This window comes from Oncorhynchus nerka, linkage group LG9b, assembly GCF_034236695.1.
Source record: "Oncorhynchus nerka isolate Pitt River linkage group LG9b, Oner_Uvic_2.0, whole genome shotgun sequence".
Classification (NCBI taxonomy): Eukaryota; Metazoa; Chordata; class Actinopteri; order Salmoniformes; family Salmonidae; genus Oncorhynchus; species Oncorhynchus nerka.
In genome coordinates this window covers 27,773,773-27,791,111 of record NC_088424.1, presented here as the reverse complement: position 1 = coordinate 27,791,111, position 17,339 = coordinate 27,773,773, and positions in this window count along the sequence as shown.

Sequence of the window (17,339 nt, the reverse complement as noted above, 5' to 3'; positions counted from 1 at the left end):
CTAGTAATAAGCTCGTCCTAAATATATATATATTTGAAACAAATCCTTCCCTAAACTCTACACCTCATCTAAATCTAGTGACATAATTAATAATGTGTCAGTTGAGCAAGTTGAGAAGACGAATCTGCCTGGTGTAACTCTAGATTGTAAACTGACATGGTCAAAACATATTGATGCAACAGCTGCTAATATGGGAAGAGGTCTGTCCTTGATAAAGTGCTGCTCTGCTTTCTTGACATCACAATCAACCAAACAATCCTACAGGCCCTCATTTTATCACACCTGGACTACTCCCCAGTTATATGGTCAAGTGCCACAAAGAAGAACATAGGAAAACTACAGTTGGCCCATAAACATACATTTTACATGATAGTAATTTAGCAGACATTCTAATCCAGAGCGATTTACAGTGAATACATGTTCATACTTTTTTGTTGTACTCGGAGAGCTAATATCAAGAACATGCATGTCAATCTCTCCTGGCACAAAGTACAGGAAAGATTGACTGCATCACTACTTGTCTTTGTGAGAGATATTGACGTGTTGAAAGCACCAAACTGTCACTTCAAACAGCTAACACACAGCTCAAACACCCATACCCAAAGAGACATGTCACCATCTCTTCACATTCTCAAGTCCAGAACAGAGGCTGGGAAACTCACGGTACTAAATCGAGCCACGGCCACATGGAACTCTCTTCCAGATCAGGTAAGCAGTAAAATCAAATAAAAAATGTTTTGAGTATCTGCAGGTTTTCGCTCCTTCCTTGTAGTTGATTGATAAATTAAGGTCACTAATTAGTAGGGAACCCCTCAGCTGGTTGTCTAGGTCTTAATTGAATGGAAAAACTAAAAGCCAGCAGACATTAGGCCCTTCCATGGAATGAGTTTGACACTTCTTGTTTAGAGGCATCTGAGTAGACGTCGAGTTGGTCACACACATTTCCTTGGTGGCTGTATGGATATTGCCATTTATCTGTGTAGTAACAAACCCCCACCTCGTGACCAATGCGAACCCAAACTGTTTACACCCTTCTTTTTTGGCTGAGAGAACATTTTCAGTTTTAAAGCTAATTTCTTGCAACTCTACACATTTTGGCATGGGGTAGAGAGAAAAGTTTACACTTTAAAATCTAATTTCCTGCAGTTTTACACATGTTTCCATGTGTTTTTCTGACAGGTCTGTCAGTGAATGACATAACAAGAGGAACACTGCCCATGCACTAACAAAATTCGAAATGGCACATTTTGCATTACACTATTACAACTCTCTACAGCAGTAAACTGAAAGCCCAACTGAGTTTCTGAGATAGTTGGACCCCCTGGTCCGTATTGATCCCATACTCAGTCTGGATTCGTACCGCGGACCGCCTATTGAGTATGTAAATTATAATTTATGATAAGGATATAGTAGTAATAGTATACAGTGGACACTTACAAATATTGAGTGATAGTGGACCTTCGTAGTTGGTGCTGCATTTTCCTGGAAACCATACGTTCATAACTCCATAGACATTCTTGTCTTTGGAGTTGTGAAATCATAGCTTAGCTAATTAAAGTCTCGCCTGGTAGAACCAGGGAAATAGAAGTCTGCCTTTATCTTCATAAATACACTTTTATTGTATGGTAAGTGTTTGTTGACATGCATGAAATGACGTGGAAACAACGTTGATTCAACCAGTGTGTGCCCAGTGAGATATCTCAAACATATAGCCTATTATCGCAATATTCCAAAGCTACCACAACAAGAGTGAAAGAGAAATAGCAGAGGGATGCACTAGGTAGGCTCTTAATCAATAAACTACTGTAACTGGTAGCTGTTTAACCCATTTATTCACAGCATGTGCTGTGTAATGCTCAAATGATGACATTCCAGTGGAGTGGCTTTTCATTTTGAAACATGAAGCCTAAAGCTCTCACTTCATTTGAAGTGTCCATCGTTTAACAACTAAAACATAGAAGGGCGTGCTCTTCCAAATCGATGGTTGTATTTAGACTAGACTATGTGCTACTCTGTAGAACTGTTGTCCCATCCAAGTTCTCATTTAGTATTACAATGTGCATAAAACTTTGGAATATAATGTCTCCAACTTAAACGACACCATTTCCATAAAAGTACCTTGGGTGAACTGGAATATAATGTCTCTAACTTAAACAACACTATCTTCCAGTCTACCCAAGCTACTTTAATGGAAATGGTGCGTCTTTAAATAAGACTTATCTCCACAATGCCCTCGCTGTAAAACAGAGACGGGCACTTCACTACACGTGACATGGGCCTGCCCTAAACATTAATAAAGGAGGCTGGAGATGGAAAGAATTTGACATGAGGTCCTTCATAGGGAAGTAGGCCTGCATTTAACTCCCACGATGACAATCCTTGGAGATCGATCTGATCTACAACTTACTTTTCAGAGATGTAAGATGTTTTTTTTGCTTAGCTATTGTTACGCCCCTGAAAACAGGGGAGAAATAATCACGATAGTGATACGGTGTTGTATTCTCAATTTAACGTATAGTTCAATGAGAAAAGACCACGATTTTCCCCAGGAATATGGGTGGAGACCAGAGCAATCGATCTCCGGCTCATAGATTAAGAACATTTCGTAGATCACAGATTAACACTTTTAGGCACTACAAAATAAAGTAATCAATATAACGTTTACACATTACTCTCACAATTCGTACCCTTTGACAGATTTTTAACTTTAACACAATTATATGAATGTTATCAATCTCTATCAACTAATACTGAATGCATCTTTTTAACCTTAGATGTTTTAAGATCCCCACATACTATGAACTTACTAATACTTTTTAATGTATAACAGGCTATGAATATTTCCTTTAACCTGTCACACTCTCCCCGACAAAATAAATGTTGTCCCAACATTACCAACATTGTCTTCTTCAACAGTCCGTATGCACTGGACCTAGAAAATCCTCTTCTGTAAGGTAGTACTTGAGCAGAAGTCACAGGTCACAGTTCAAATATAACTAACAAGTTATATTCACAGTCCATATCTGTAGACCAGCTATATAACATAAGCAGTATTTTCTCATACTATTGATCAACAGTCCATCAATTTTAAATGATCTATATGCATAGTCTGCAAATTGTCTCTTTTGACAGTCTGTAAATTGTCTCTTTTGACAGTCTGTGAAATCAGATAGTAGTCCATGGTCAAACATGTCAACTCTGTAGCCTCATGTTTGCTGAAGCCCATACATGTAAGGTGGCTGAAAGTAACATTGCTGTAGTGATGGCAGCCATGGAACCAGTCCTGGTGCAGAGTAGACAGGGAACAACTGTGGCTGTGGCTGTATACTGTAGCAGGAAGGGATACCAAGCTGATCATAGGTGATACGTCTTGGAGGGTGTCTCTCTCTTTGTGGCAGCTGGTAGGCTGATTCCTCAGGTTCAGCAGCATCAGTATATGAAGGAAAGGCACTTGGTGGACGATCATCAGGCACATTTTCAGCAGGCAAGTTACTCTCCTCAGCAGGCAGGTCTTTAACTGTTGTCTCCTCCAGCCGCTTTTCAACAAGAGGCTGTGCTGGTAGCGTATCAGGGACTGGCACTGCAACTGTCTGTTTCACTGTTGGGGGTCTGTGTTCCCACTCTCTCGCTGGTTTAGCATTCCTCTCCTCAGGTACTGTAGGAGATGTGGGAACCTGTAGCGGCTCATGATGAAGGTCATATTCATCCCCACTGTCTTCATCAGAATCTAGAGTCTGTGATGCAGGCTGGTGTCTCCTCGTTTTCTGACTTTTGTCCACTTTGGTCATTTCTGGTTGTGTCTCAAAAGGTAAGTGGTCACAGGACATGAGCAGATTTCTGTGCAGGACCCTGGAGCGTCCCCTACCCTTTTCTGGTCTCAATTCATAAATCGGCAGGTCTGAACCCATTTGTCTCACCACTGTGTGAATTGTATCTTCCCAATAGTTACGGAGTTTTCCTGGTCCTCCTCTTGGTGTCAGGTTTTTAATCAGAACTCGCTCGCCAGGCTGTAGCACTGAATTCCTAACTTTAGTGTCATAGTACTTCTTACTTCTTTCAGCGGCATTCTGAGCATTTTCATTTGCAATGGCGTATGGTTCTTCCATCCCTCGTTTCCAGTTCTCCACGTATTCTCGCTGGTTACTGGAACCTGCCTCTGTGCACAATCCAAAGAGCATATCAACTGGAAGCCTTGGTGATCTCCCAAACAGAAGATAAAATGGTGAATCGCCAGTCACTTCGCAACGGGTGCAGTTATAGGCATAAACCAGTTTGTTCAGAGACTCCTTCCAATTTGACTTTTGTGTCTCAGTTAGTGTCTTTAACATTTGCAACAATGTTCTGTTCATGCGTTCCGCTTGACCATTTCCCATCGGGTGATAGGGTGTTGTCCTGGACCCCGCCATGCCACTGAGTTTCTTTAACTGATGGAACAACTGATTTTCAAATTCTCCCCCTTGGTCATGGTGGATGCGGGATGAGATTTGCAGCAGTTTTACCTGACTTTGATGTGGTGGCGTAGGCTTGAGTGAAACGTGTAAAATGATCAACAATCACGAGGATGTACTCATATCCCCCTTTGCATCTGTCGAGATGAAGGAAGTCTATACATACCAGTTTAAATGGCTGTGTTGTCACAATGTTTGTCAGAGGGGCTCTTGTTGCATGGGCTGGCCTTTTCTGCTTGACACAGCTACAGGTTTTAGTCACATAGTGCTCGATGTCAGATTGCATATATGGCCAGAAGAAGCGGTCACGTACTAGTGATACAGTGCGGTCAGTACCTTGGTGTCTCATGTTATTGTGCAACTCTTCCATCACTTTACCTTTGTACTGCTCTGGTAGAACTAACTGCTTGCGGGCTGTAGTGATTCTGTACAGAATGGCATCACTATCTATTGTCAATTTGTTCCATTCTCTGAATAGGCATTTTGTCTTTGGACTGAATTTCTTTTGCTCTTTAACTGGCGGTTTGGAACCCGACAGTTTGAAATTGAGCACAGGACGGATGACCGGATCAGATTCTTGTGCTTCTCTTATCCCATCTTTTGGGATCGAGCTGGTTGTTGCAGTGGTTGTCTCACCATCAGCTGATACTGACATCGATGCAGCTGAAAATGACCAAGGTACAACAGCCTCTTTCTGTACCTCAACTGCTTGTATCGTGGCGGCGATGGTGTCTGGTGGAAGCTCCTCAGAACATTCTCTCATCAGTGACTCTACATCCAGTGGCATCCTTGACAAAGCATCTGCATCACCGTTCTCTCTGCCTGGCCTGTACTTTATTGTAAAGTGGAAATCAGCCAAGTCTGGAACCCACCTGGAAGTGGTTGCGTTCAGTTTTGCAGTAGACAGAATGTAGCAGAGCGGGTTGTTATCGCTGTATACAGTGAAGGTCGGAGCATAGTACAAATAGTCATGGAACTTATCAGTGATTGCCCATTTTAGAGCTAGAAATTCTAGCTTGCTCGAGTGGTAGTGATAGTTCTTCTCAGCTGCTGTTAAGGTTCGAGAGCCATAAGCAATGACCCTAAGCTTCCCCTCTTGTTTTTGATAAAGAACTGCTCCCAAGCCTTGGTGTGACGCATCAGTGTGTACAACAAATGGCTGAGTGAAATCAGGGCAACCTAAAACTGGTGGGTGAAGCAAACACTCAATCAGCTGTTCAAGTGCCTGTTGATGCTGGTCAGTCCACCAGATTGGCTTGTTTGAGGGCACCACATGACTTACTTTCTTTGTTTTTGTTTTCCGTGGGTGGTCAGGTAATTTCTCTGAATCTGCTTTCAGGAGGTCATACAGGCAGCTGGCACTCCTAGAAAAGTCTTTGATGTACTGTCTGTAGTAAGTGAGTAAACCAAGCATTTTTCTGAGCTGGCCCACAGTCTCTGGTCTGATTTCTTTCAATGCTCTTACTGCTTCAAAATCGTCTGGGTCAACTCGGCTGCCCTCTGCAGACACTATTCTGCCCAAATAACGGACCTGGGGTTTAAAGAGATCACACTTACTTGGTTTGAGTTTAATGCCATACTCTCTGAGACGCTGCAAAACTTTTCGCACATCATTCACATGGCTGTCGAATGTTTTACTGAAAACTAGCGTGTCGTCCAGATAAGGAATGCAGATGTTATCCCGGAGCCCTTCCAAACACTCCTCCATACACCGCTGAAAAGCTGCAGGAGCGTTCATGAGGCCGAATGGCATACGTATCCACTCATAGAGTCCCCATGGTGTCACAAATGCTGTCAGTGGTCTGCTTTCTTCAGAGATGAACCCCTGGTGATACGCTTTCCCCTGATCTAAGAGGGAGAACCAGGAATTACCACCTAAACTGTCCATGATGTCTTGGACCCGAGGGATGGGCTGGCGGTCGGGATGTGTCTTTCTGTTCAGGTCTCTGTAATCTATACACAACCGGAGGGTCCCGTCCTTCTTTCGAACGCACACGACAGGTGAAGAATATGAAGAGTTTGACTTCCTAACCCAGCCCTGGACTATGAGGTCATAAATGTAACCCTTCATCTCCTGATACAGTGGCCTGGGCACCGACATGTATGTGCGCTTTACTGGTTCAGAGTCCTTTAGAGAAATAGTCATTTTCAATCGTTCAATGCAGCCAATGTCATTGTCTGATCTGGAGAAGGAGTGACACTCTTCTCTAAGCATTTGCCTAACAACCTCTCTCTGCTCTTCGTTTAGGTGAGTTAAACCTACTGGTGGATCCCACTGTTCAGTAGCAGTACATGGGGTTCGAACGCTGGTGTGATTCACTGTGGCTGAGGTGACAGTTTTTTCAAAGACTTGGGCAGGTAACACAGTCATAATGGTTTGTACTGTACCGATTATTGTGCGTCCTAGCAGGGCAATGTTGTGGTCAGTGGGGTTAGTGACATCAAGCAGGATAACTGGAAAAACACCTTTCCTGACTCTGACTAGTGTGTCAAAGAACTCAAGGTCGTCTGGCCACTGCGGGTTCAGGTCTGGCTGGAAAAGCATTGTCATGTCATCTTTGAAAGGCTGGGAAGCTACACGGCACTCAATCTGAATGCTACTGTGTTTTGGTACAGCAACCTTCTCTTTCTTGGTTTTCACTGCGTATTCATCTGTCTGTTCTGCGCTAACAGCCTGTATAAAAGCCCTCACCTTGTTTCTTTTGAGGCTTGGGAAAGCTGTTTTTACTGTACTGTATCGTTTAGTCTTTTCGGTCATTGTCAGGATGTGCTCGATAACATTGAAACCTATGATGGGATGAGATAGGTGACAGCCTTTCATTACCAGCACTGGGATGATCAGTTCCTTTGTTTGGTCAGTTTCAGAGGCTAGCCGAAAAGTTGTTTCAATCCATCCCAGGTACGGCATTTCAGTCCCATTTGCTGCAGTCAACCTTAGATCATCAGGTGAGTCCAGGATTTCTGAAACATCTCTCAGCCTTGCGTTTGGGAGAGATTCCTCTTTCCATCGTTCATCAATGACCGATACCTGATATCCTGTGTCCCATAGAGCTTGGAGGTGGTGGCGATTCAGGTGACACTCAATAAGGCACTGTCTGCCGACTAGCGAGGTGACCTTACGGGGGTGGCAACCTTGAGCTAGGGATGGTAAGGAGTGGGCATTTTCCTCTGTGCAGGAACCCCTTTCACTGGTAGAGTCAATTTTCAGGTGAGTGCATTTTTTCTTATGTTTAGTCCAATGTTGGTTTTGACATACTTTTGAACAGTACAGTGTCTCTACATGATGAACATTGTTTCAGGTTCTCAAATGACTCTTCTCTGGCACAATTTGCACATTTCTGGGACTTTTTGGTAGCTACGGTTAACACTCGTCCCTCAGCGGTAACCCGTTTCCGTTTAAAGGGGCCTCCCTTGATGGTCTGGCTCCCCGGATTTTACATCCAGCTTGAAAATGTTCTCCACTCCCACATCGGAAGCAGTGTGTGCAGCGTGCATCTGTTCTGGCCTGCTGGCAGACAAAACACCTCCTTGGAGCTTGAGCAGAGTGGTTGGTATACCGGTTAGATGCATATTGATGCTGTGCAGGGTCAAGTGCTTGGGACCGACTGTAGTTGCTGTAATACTGCTGCTGGGAAACAGGTGGCTGGGGGTCCCTATCTGGCCTCCTAACTGGGGGTGGGGCATAGGCACAAGGCGGTGACTGAAACATAGGCTGCTGTAATGTCTCCTTAATCTGAGCAATCTCTGCACTGAGACCTTTTAGAGAAGCTACACCTGTCTTAAGTTCAGCTAACTCTGTTAACAGTTCTGCGGGTATCGTAGTTTTGTCTTCCTTCACAGGACACTTTGCAGATGGCGTATCTTCTAACTGGACTACACTTACAGTTGTAGCAGGCTGTGGGGCATTAAACCGCTTTTTGTTTCGTCTTTCTATCTCATTAGCACAAGCAATGTTAAGCTTCTCTAGCAAAACCTCATCTGATGTTTCGCTCTCTAGCAGGAGAGGCTGCATGTCTATCCTGATACTGTCACTCTGGAGACCCGTAAGGACTGTGTGAAAACACATGCTCTGGACTAGAGCAGGGTCATACTTAAGCCCTGATTCTGACTCCTGGGATGCAAACAGTACTTTTTGCCTCAAATCTAAAACGCGCATCAGGAAGCTTTGAGGGGTCTCCTTGCTATGCTGTGCTTCTGAAGCTAGCTGTTTGTAAAGCTCTGTTGCACTCTTCTCTTGGAAGTGGGAACGCAGGATACATCTAAGTGTGGGAAGAGTTAGCTGGAGTTTACCTTCCAAGTAGCTGCGTAGCTGTGAGCCTGGAGAAATAGCCCTGACTACTGCGTCTACTATTTCTACCTCAGGATAGCCTCTGTTAAGTCCATTTTCAATCTGATGGGCAAGGCTGGAAAAAATCAATTTTTCTTTCTGGCCAGGTTCACCTATCTGACCAGAAATGTTAAACTCTTTGCGCCAGTATGAGCTGGGCTGTGCATTGGGTTGAGAGCGGCACGCTCCCCTGAAGATTGGCATGGTGTTGGGGCTGACGCAGAGAATCACTGACTTTGGCTGCAGTAATCTGCTCAGTTCTCACCCCTTGTTGTGGGGTTACAGTTCTCAGTTCCTCTATTCTGTGATGTGTTCCGGCTGGTTCAATATCATGGTCAATTTGCCCTGTTTTGTTATCTATGCCACTGACCATCTCTGTCATTTCGTCTCTAAGTAGCAACAATTCCGACATGCCGCCATCTTCTAACTCTGCGACTTCCTCTCTTTCAAGAAACATCATAATGCGAGTCATTAATGATATGCGGGATTTGTCTTTAACATCTCTTCTCTGTTCGCCTGATATTAAGGAAATCACATATCTCTAGTAATTTGTCTTTAGTCAGGGTGTGCAATTCTCCTACTACCTCTTCCTGTAGTTCTTCCAAGGCGCTTGTCATGTTGACAGAACAGGAGGAACTTTTACTGTGCAGGAGTTGACTCTGAATTAGATGGTCCTTACTGTCTCTGATGGTCGATCAATGGCCTCAGTTGACACGTACTTAACCACTAACTTCCAGCTTCCCTCGAACAGCAACACTTTCCTCACTGCAGCCTGCCTGAGTTGTTATGTGGAGATTTAGCTGGCTCGGAATTCAGCGACCAGGGTGTGGAAACTGGACATCTGAGCAGCAATCTCAGCGGAGCCTCCAAAAATGTTACGCCCCTGAAAACAGGGGAGAAATAATCACGACAGTGATACGGTGTTGTATTCTCAATTTAAGGTATAGTTCAATGAGAAAAGACCGCGATTTTCCCCAGGAATATGGGTGGAGACCAGAGCAATCGATCTCCGGCTCATAGATTAAGAACATTTCGTAGATCACAGATTAACACTTTTAGGCACTACAAAATAAAGTAATCAATATAACGTTTACACATTACTCTCACAATTCGTACCCTTTGACAGATTTTAACTTTAACACAATTATATGAATGTTATCAATCTCTATCAACTAATACTGAATGCATCTTTTTAACCTTAGATGTTTTAAGATCCCCACATACTATGAACGTACTAATACTTTTTAATGTATAACAGGCTATGAATATTTTCTTTAACCTGTCACACTATGACTAAAAAATGTATAACTGTGGAACCATGAGGATCCTTCCAATATCACTCAATGGATTAATGAGGTCAATGCCACTAGTAGAAGGTAGTCCACAGTCTTTTCATAAGAATTAGGATCCCTGGTTAGAATATACAGAGTCATTATAGACATTTATTAATTGATATGTGTAGGATATGTGATCTGAGGTAACAACTAAAATGGTGTGAATGGCATATGAATGCAGGTGTTATTGTATGGTATGATGTGCAATTGGGATGTACTTTATCTAGATTACATTTTCGGTTTTTGGGGTGGTTTGCTTTGTTTGTTGTACTTGTATAATTGAATTATTGAATTCTATGTGGAAAGAAATATAATAAACAAAATTTTTCCACAAAAATAAACTAACAATGTGGATAAACCAGAAATATCTGTTCTAGGCCAGGCCTACTGGAATTTGCCTGGGGCAACTTTAAAGCAGGCTCAACTTGCAAAACTGATCCGTTTACTGGTTCCTATACAAAAAATAACTTTGGGAGGGAGCTTTACCCCTACTCACTTCCTCACCATCAGCATGAGAAAAGATCAAGGAACCATAGAAGTGGACAAGTCAATAGGCATCTCATCAGATTCTATTCTATTTATCTGAGAGGACCAGCAGGTGTGATAGTAGAATGTCACTCTTCTGCCTGAGAGAGATCTGCCGCAAGATGAGGAGCATCAAACAGACAGAGCTGGAGCCCTTGGTGAGACGAGCCAATCAGATTGTAACAGAAGTCACACAGGTAAGACATCACAGTGGCCTATCCTAGCCCTATATAGAACATAGAATGCTGTAAATAGAGTTAACAGTATCCCAGCGACACACGTTAACAGATTGCTGTAAATTTACTGCAAAACTTTCACAGTTAGCTACTGTAATTCTATTTTACAGTACTGTACTGTAAAAAGCAATGCATTATAGGGGTTCAATGGTGTTGCACTGCTGTAAAAGTACTGTATCACCTGCTTTGCTGTATATTTATAGCAGCATACTATGATTTATGGTGCAATGTTGTAAATGAGAACTTGTTCTCAACTGGCCTACCTGGTTAAATAAAAGTTAAATAAAATAAAAATGATAAAAAATGTTGTGGGCGGCGAAATAATCTCTGGCTCATGATCCTATTTTGAGGCATGCATTGTATTTTGTTGAACCCATTAGTGAGAATACGGTACCCCACAGGATATACAGTACCATGCCATTTAAAAAAAATATTTGTCCTGTAAATCTACAGTAATTTATTGGATAATGTGCTGCCAGTAATTTACTGTAGCATACTGTGAATTATGGTGCATTGTGGGGAAATGTTGTGGGCGGTCAAAGAATCTTTGAGGCATGCCTTGTATTTTGTTGCACCCATTAGTGAGAATGTTGTACCCCACAGAATATACAGTACCATATTTTTTGCAGGTGTAGAAGCACGGTGGCTAGGAAAAACTCCCTAGAAAGGCCAAAACCTATGAAGAAACCTAGAAAGGAACCAGGCTATGTGGGGTGGCCAGTCCTCTTCTGGCTGTGCCGGGTGGAGATTATAACAGAACATGGCCAAGATGTTCAAATGTTCATAAATGACCTTCATGGTCAAATAATAATAATCACAGGCAGAACAGTTGAAACTGGAGCAGCAGCACTGCCAGGTGGACTGGGGACAGCAAGGAGTCATCATGTCAGGTAGTCCTGAGGCATGGTCCTAGGGCTCAGGTCCTCCGAGAGAGAGAAAGAAAGAGAGAATTAGAGAGAGCATACTTAAATTCACACAGGACACCGGATAGGACAGGAGAAGTACCCCAGATATAACAAACTGACCCTAGCCCCCGACACATAAACTACTGCAGCATAAATACTGGAGGCTGAGACAGGAGGGGTCAGGAGACACTGTGGCCCCATCCGATGACACCCCCGGACAGGGCCAAACAGGAAGGATATAACCCCACCCACTTTGTCAAAGCACAGCCCCCACACCACTAGAGGGATATATTCAACCACCAACTTACCATCCTGAGACAAAGATCTCCGCCACGGCACAACCCAGGGGGGGGGGCGCCAACCCAGACAGGAAGATCACATCAGTGACTCAACCCACTCAAGTGATGCACCCCTCCTAGGGATGGTATGAAAGAGCCCTAGTAAGCCAGTGACTCAGCCCCTGTAATAGGGTTAGAGGCAGAGAATCCCAGTAGAAAGAGGCGAACCGGCCAGGCAGAGACAGCAAGGGCGGTTAGTTGCTTTCCGTTCACCTTCACACTCCTGGGCCAGACTACACTCAATCATATGAACCACTGAAGAGATGAGTCTTCAGTAAAGACTTAAAGTTTGAGACCGAGTTTGCGTCTCTCACATGGGTAGGCAGACCATTCCATAAAAATGGAGCTCTATAGAAGAAAGCCCTGCCTCCAGCTGTCTGCTTAGAAATTCTAGGGACAATTAGGAGGCCTGCGTCTTGTGACCATAGCGTACGTGTAGGTATGTAGGGCAGGACCAAATCAGAGAGATAGGTAGGAGCAAGCCCATGTAATGCTTTGTAGGTTAGCAGTAAAACCTTGAAATCAGCCCTTGCCTTGTCAGGAAGCCAGTGTAGGGAGGCTAGCACCGGAGTAATATGATCACATTTTTTGGTTCTAGTCAGGATTCTAGCAGCCATATTTAGCACTAACTGAAGTTTATTTAGTGCTTTATCCGGGTAGCCGGAAAGTAGAGCATTGCAGTAGTCTAACCTAGAAGTGACAAAAGCATGGATACATTTTTCTGCATCATTTTTGGACAGAAAGTTTCTGATTTTTGCAATGTTACGTAGATGGAAAAAAGCTGTCCTTGAAACAGTCTTGATATGTTCTTCAAAAGAGAGATCAGGGTCCAGAGTAACGGCGAGGTCCTTCACAGTTTTATTTGAGACGACTGTACAACCATTAAGATTAATTGTCAGATTCAACAGAAGTTCCTAATGTTTTGTGCACTCAGTGTACTAGGCCTATACACAACAAGCTCCTTGGTTTGTAAAACAAAACACGTTCATGATTTGAACGTTTCGAACTGCAATATAATTCTTCTGAAACGCAAGCTGACCCTAAGTTTGAAATAATGCTTTCATTCCACCTGCCAGTTAATTCCACCTGCCACCTGCCAGCGGGAAGAACTATGAATATCCGACCCAATGCAGGACTCTATAGTGTTTGTTCACATTTACTTTGTTTACAAACATTGGAGTAAAACAAGCTTATATTTTAGGTTCTGATGGGGTACGACAGTCGAACTAAGCTCATGAGGCATTTATAAGTCATATTCTATTTATACATCCAAAAATGTAGGCAATGTAGCAACTGCTGATTGCCCTTTTTATATTAAGAGAACGTTCACTAAGTGCGTTGTTGGAGCATGTATCTGTAGGCTTATGATAGTTTAAAAGAAAGTCAGCGCTGCTCTCGGATCAGCTTTCTCCATTCAAATCTTACCATAACATTATAATTATTCCACAATACTGACTAAGAGTCAGCTCTTAGAGAGCTATGACCACCTAGTGTATATGTTTGCAAATAGAGGAGGCTTAGTCTATTGCTAAATCAGCTCCAAGGGCCACCAGAGGGATTTGAACATGACGCACAGAAAATACTAATAGGCTATTGGTACTATGACTTTGTGGCATTTGTGGTACAAATCCCATTCAAGTCATGGTGCCAATATTAGCATTTTTCACATATTCATTCATTCAAATCATCTGCAAGTGACTTTGTTGAGATTCACAATCAATTATACTTTCGAATGATTTGGACATGATGTGTGAAAAATGCTAATATTGGTACTAAGACTAGGATTTGTGCCACAAATGCTAAAACAAAACCAAAGCATTGATTGCTGTCAAATCATGTCCAAAGACTGCTTATAGGGGAAGGAAACCAATATGTAATTTGGGTGGACTCTCCCTTTAAGGAGGAAACTGACACAAGTGTTTCACCTGCTGGGCAGATCACTTTAGGAAGTCAGAGGAGAAAACAATGAATAATAGTGCTCTTGGGGCTGTTGGTAACCCTGGCTAGAATGTTACACAGAATGAAATATATTGAGGCAAAAACTACAGACGGTAGCCTACAATTACCACAATTAAGCATAATTGATTGAACATTAAATGTATTTAAATATGACTTGAAATATACACTGCTCAAAAAAAGGGAACACTAAAATAACACATCCTAGATCTGAATGAATGAAATATTCTTATTAAATACTTTTTTCTTTACATAGTTGAATGTGCTGACAACAAAACACAAACAAATTATCAATGGAAATCAAATTTATCAACCCATGGAGGTCTGGATTTGGAGTCACACTCAAAATTAAAGTGGAAAACCACACTACAGGCTGATCCAACTTTGATGTAATGTCCTTAAAACAAGTCAAAATGAGGCTCAGTAGTGTGTGTGGCCTCCACATGCCTGTATGACCTCCCTACAACGCCTGGGCATGCTCCTGATGAGGTGGCGGATGGTCTCCTGAGGGATCTCCTCCCAGACCTGGACTAAAGCATCCGCCAACTCCTGGACAGTCTGTGGTGCAACGTGGCGTTGGTGGATGGAGCGAGACATGATGTCCCAGATGTGCTCAATTGGATTCAGGTCTGGGGAATGGGCGGGCCAGTCCATAGCATCAAGGCCTTCCTCTTGCAGGAACTGCTGACACACTCCAGCCACATGAGGTCTAGCATTGTCTTGCATTAGGAGGAACCCAGGGCCAACCGCACCAGCATATGGTCTCACAAGGGGTCTGAGGATCTCATCTCGGTACCTAATGGCAGTCAGGATACCTCTGGCGAGCACATGGAGGGCTGTGCGGCCCCCCCAAAGAAATGCCACCCCACACCATGACTGACCCACCGCCAAACTGGTCATGCTGGAGGATGTTGCAGGCAGCAGAACGTTCTCCACGGCGTCTCCAGACTCTGTCACGTCTGTCACATGTGCTCAGTGTGAACCTGCTTTCATCTGTGAAGAGCACAGGGCGCCAGTGGCGAATTTGCCAATCTTGATGTTCTCTGGCAAATGCCAAACGTCCTGCACGGAGTTGGGCTGTAAGCACAACCCCCACCTGTGGACGTCGGGCCCCCATACCACCCTCATGGAGTTTGTTTCTGACCGTTTGAGCAGACACATACACATTTGTGGCCTGCTGGAGGTAATTTTGCAGGGCTCTGTCAGTGCTCCTCCTGCTCCTCCTTGCACAAAGGCGGAGGTAGCGGTCCTGCTGCTGGGTTGTTGCCCTCCTACGGCCTCCTCCACGTCTCCTGATGTACTGGCCTGTCTCCTGGTAGCGCCTCCATGCTCTGGACACTACGCTGACAGACACAGCAAACCTTCTTGCCACAGCTCGCATTGATGTGTCATCCTGGATGAGCTGCACTACCTGAGCCACTTGTGTGGGTTGTAGACTCCGTCTCATGCTACCACTAGTGAAAGCACCGCCAGCATTCAAAAGTGACCAAAACATCAGCCAGGAAGCATAGGAACTGAGAAGTGGTCTGTGGTTATCACCTGCAGAACCACTCCTTTATTGGGGGTGTCTTGCTAATTGCCTATAATTTCCACCTGTTGTCTATTCCATTTGCACAACAGCATGTGCAATTGATTGTCAATCAGTGTTGCTTCCTAAGTGGACAGTTTGATTTCACAGAAGTGTGATTGACTTGGAGTTACATTGTGTTGTTTAAGTCTTCCCTTTATTTTTTTGAGCCTATGTATAAGCCTATGCCCACACTCAGTGGTCAGTTTATTAGGTATATCAACCCATTCACAAAAATGGATGACTCCTTCAGACAGTCAGTCACAAGTTTGTGACTTGCTACATAGAGATGATTGTGGACTACAGCAAAAAGAGGACCGAGCATGCCCCCATTCTCATCAAAGGGGCTGCAGTGGAGCAGGTTGAGAGCTTCAAGTTCCTTGGTGTCCACATCACCAACAAACTAACATGGTCCAAGCACACCATGACAGTTGTGAAGCGGGCACGACAAAACCTATTCCCCCTCAGGAGACTGAAAAGATTTGGCATGGGTCCTCAGATCCTCAAAAGGTTCTACAGCTGCACTATCGAGAATATCCTGACTGGTTTGCATCATTGCCTGGTATGGCAAATGCTCTGCCTGCGACCGCAAAGCCCTACAGAGGGTAGTGCGAACGACCCAGTACATCATTGGACCAAGCTTCCTGCCATCCAGGACCTCTATACCAGGCGGTGTCAGAGGAAGGCCCTAAAAATTGTCAAAGACTCCAGCAACTCTAGTCATAGACCATTCTCTCTGCACAACCGCACGGCAAGTGGTACCAGAGCGCCAAGTCTAGGTCCAAGAGGCTTTAAAACAGCTTCTACCCCCAAGCCATAAGACTCCTGAACATCTAGTCAAATGGCTACCCAGACTATTTGCAGTGTCCCCCCCCCCCCACAGTGTACACCCTAGATGGGTGTATCTAATAAACTGGCCATTGAGTTTTCATTTGAATCATCTTTTTAACCTGTGTTTGTTTGTAACAATTACCCAAGACAATGGCAACTTTGTTTTTGTAGTCAACTTTGTTCTGAGACAGATAAACATATTGATTCTAAGTTTAGATCGTCTGTGTATAAAGTGATGCGCAAGGGCAAAAAAGCCTCTGACAACGCACTTAGTTGTTCTACTAGTGGTTTGAGGCAGTCAGTCGGTAAATATCGAGCGTCTTCCAGTGCAACTTTAGTAACAATGGTTTTAGGAAACAGCTCGGATATTTTATAATGCTCCTACGAAGGTTCTAAAGATGAACTTAGCCTTAGGTTTTGGGAAACCGGACCCTGATCTGATGTTAGTGACCTTGATTCTCAAGTCACATGTATGCCTATTATTTCAGACATAGAATAGCTAGATATATGTTGACTTGTGCATACAGTTCATTGCATATTCACGTAAAACACAATATAGTATACAGTTAATATATATACATGGACTTACACTGTAGTATGTCATCTGTTTCTGATAGGGAGGGAGGAAGCCCTGTAAGGATGTGATAGATGTCAGCTGGGGAGACAAACACAGAGGAGGGGTCCAACCCTTGACCTTCGTCCGACAGGTAATGTCCTCCTGACATTCGACCTTTCTGTCTGAGTGTCCACTGATAACCCTGCCTGTCTAAATATGGTGTGTTTGCTGTTTTGCTTTAAACGTGTGTGTGTGTGTGTGTGTGTGTGTGCGCGCGCCAGGTTCTTGCAGCCTGCCTCTACCCTCAGTTGATCCA